Below are 3632 nucleotides of genomic sequence, written 5' to 3'. Positions count from 1 at the left end.
ACTCGAAGTGGTAAGCCACCTGGAGGTAAAGCAATTGCCAGGAGATTGTCAGCACCCAATGTGTGGGTTTCTATGTCATAGCTATCCTTGCTTTAAGCCCTGGAAGAGCTCACAGTGGATGGGAGGGCAGACTCAGGATGTCAGCCTCCCCAGGCATCACCACCCGGGCTCAGTAGGCAATGAGCAGAAGCCATTGAGCCATGAGCGGAAGCCAGAGGAGATCGGCTGTGGGCTGCAGCAGTGAGGGATACCTTTTGGAGGCACTTCAGCTTGAACTGGGCCTTTGATGGCTAGGGTAGGCTGGAAGAGAAGTATAGAACCCTCTCATGTGGCTATATCCATGTAGTTCTGTACGAAATGTCTGTGTAGGAACTGGTACCCAACCAGGACAGGAAGTTGACCCTCTTCTCCCACACCCAGTCCACCAACCCTTAGGTCACAACGATCTCAAGCATAATCTGCTCCTTCTAATTCTTTGGTTGATTGCCTCCACCCTGGACCAGGCCACCATCATCTTCCAGCTACACAATGGCAATTGCCTCCCACCTCTTCCCCCCACCTCTACCATTGCTGTATTCCAATCTGTTCTCCACACAGAGGCCACGTGATCTCTTAAAGATAATTTCCCCTGCTTCAAAACTCTCTAGTGGCCGCCCACTGGATTCAGAAGAAAACTCAGACTCTCTAGGATGCCCACTTTGTGTGAGCTGGGCCCAGCCTTCTTCACCTGCAGGAACATTTTGGATTCCTATCTAAGTATCTTCCCAGTCGGTTTTATATTCTCCATGGCTTTTGCCACCACCCCAAATTTTCTTGGTTGTGCATCTTTCTCCCTCTCCTCCCAATGACAACGGAGTAATATGTGTCTTAGGTAAGATTCCTCAGCCCTTTCATCATGCATAACAAATAGTAAGTAGGTACTCAGATATTTGTTGGATGAGGGTGGTGGGTGATAGGTCACAAAGGGAACCGGTCCCTAATCAGAGGAGGTTATTCAAATCAGGCCACATTTTAACTTTCTCCAAGGTAGTAGGCAATGACATTTCTTGCAAGTATGCAATGAATATCCATCTGTTTCCAAGTACATGGGATGATCCAAACTACATTGCAGAGAAGGAAACACTGGATAAAGATGACCAGAGTCTATGGACTCTAGTCTTGAAGATAGAACAGCTGGGAATAATTTTGTTAGGAAAGGCTAATTTAGACACATCAATTTGGATGAGACAGTTTAAACACAGAATTCCTGAAGTAGAGAGCCAAGACTGAAGTCTTAAGAAGAGAGATAGACTTTGTGTGAGAATAGAATAATAACTCAGTCTTGGTGACACTCCTTACTATGGCCCAAAAGAAAGAACCACCAGCAAGGGACCAGGAAAAATAAAGGAATTTGAGTCAAAAGAATGATAATGTCAAAGAAGGGAATTTGAGTCAAAAGAATGATTGTGTCCGAGGCACTTGCAGTAATAGCAGATACCAGGCCATGGACAAGTCCCTAAACAAAGTGCTGCCAGTGGACTAAGCCTCAGAGTAGAGGCACAAGAAGCTCAGACTAGAGAAGAACTATGTCCTATACTTCCATCTACCTTTAAGTAGCCTCAAATTCTGCTCCATAAGGAAGAAGAGTTGCTTTTTAGGACCAAAAGGTAAATCAGACACTCCTTTTTAATTTTTTTTTAAGTAGGCTCCACACTCAATATAGGACTTGAACTCACAACAATGAGGTTAAGAGTTGCAAGTTCTAGTAAGCCAGCCAGCTGTCCCCAGAACATCCTTTAAAACACCTTCTCAAAAGAGTTTTCTAGTTGCTATGATAGCCAGGGTCGAGAAGATTATCAGCTGGAAACTGAGATTTAGGTCGGATGTAGGCACTATACCCTACATCTCCAAGAGATAAGACACAAGATGGCATTTTCAAAATCTGGAGTAGAGTAGTATTAGGGCTCCAGTTCAGGGAGCAATGGGCAAAATACATTTATCACATGCCAGGAATGTCAGACACTTGGAATTAAATGAAGCAACATTAATAGTAAGGTAGAGATGGGGCTCCTAGGTGGCTCAGTCAGTTAAATTTCCAACTCTTGATTTCAGCTCAGGTCTTGATCTGAAGATAATGAGATTAAGCCCCACATCGGGCTCTGCTCAGGAGGGAGTCTACTTGAGATTCTCTCTCTCCCCCACTCCAATTGCACAGGCTCTCTCTTGAGCTATCTAAAATAAAATTGAAAAAAAAATAGTAGGGTAGAGATAGCCCCATTTTACTGGTAGGGAAACCACCTCAGATGTCACTTCCCACAGAAGCCTAGAGTGCCCACAGCTGTTAAGCTTCAGAGCCAGGACATCAGCCTAGATCTGACTCCCGCATCCATGCTTTGGATCACTAAGCTTTGCTGCCAACAGTCTGTAAGGAGTTCTGATGAGGAAAACAAGTCACCACTATTGGTGGCACTTAACACACAAGGGGATGTTGGAAAATAGGAAAGCATGTGTTTCCAGCAAGGGAGGCCACTTCTGAAACATTGCTACACGTTGCCACTTCATTGCTATCTCTTTCCCCCACTGTCTGGGGCCTGACCAGCTGGGTCCATGAGATCCTCTGAATGTGCCTAAGTTTGAATGAAAGGTTCTTGTGTCTGGGGAGACCTGAGACAGTGTCTGGTTCCAGGACTATTCCACAGGAACCGTTCATCCTCTGCCACAGCCCAGAACATGTGGCCATTAAGGAACCTTGGAAGTAAGTCAGGGGTTCAGATGATAGCCAACTTCCTTCAAATGTTCACTAAAGGCCAGTATGGCACAAGCAGAAAAGCTCAACTTCAGATAGAACAGGATAGACCCCCTTTACCCACTGGGGGAGGTCGTGAAGAACAGTTTGAAAGTCACAGATTTGGGGCCACCTGGTTTGCTGAGCCAGTTAAGCATCTGCCTTTGACTCAGGTCATGATCTCAGGGCCTGGGATCAAGTCCCGAATAAGGCTCCCTACTCTGCAGGGAGTCTGCTTCTCTCTCTCCTTCTGCCTACTGCTCCCCCTGTGCTCTCTTTCATTCTGTCAAATAAATAAATGAAATCTTTAAAAAGAAAAAAAAAAGTCACGAATTAACCAAACCACTCATTTGGGGACAGTCTGCAAAACCAACTGTAAAGCGAATTCTTCTGGCTTTCACAAGTTTCTCTAGTCACAGCTCAAAGTGTGCTTCCTTCCCCTCACATTGCTATTTGTGGCATCCAGGAGAGCCACTATCCTGCCACCCTTTAGCAGTGGCATGAAAGAGCCAAGCTGGAGGCTTTGAGTTAGGTACACGATCAAAGTCATAACCTTTTGTCATTGGTTCCCAGAGATTGAGATCCAAAGAAAGCCAAATTGGATATTTAGGCAAACATCACCAACATCAGGGGATTCACTCACACACTCACACACTCACTCACACACACACACACACACACACACACACCAAGGCTCAGTCCAGCTCTGCTGCTCCCCACACACTAGGAGGCTCCCACCCTGGGTGGGAGCAGGCCCTGCCAAGGGACCCTGGCTGTGCTCACAGTCTTCCAGGATACTGAGCTGCTCTTGACCTTTCATTCCTTTTGGACGAAGGGAAACTGGAGACTCCTAAGTCTTATTCATGGC

This window comes from Vulpes vulpes, chromosome 3 (assembly GCF_048418805.1).
Source record: "Vulpes vulpes isolate BD-2025 chromosome 3, VulVul3, whole genome shotgun sequence".
NCBI lineage: Eukaryota > Metazoa > Chordata > Mammalia > Carnivora > Canidae > Vulpes > Vulpes vulpes.
This window is presented reverse-complemented; position numbering follows the sequence as displayed.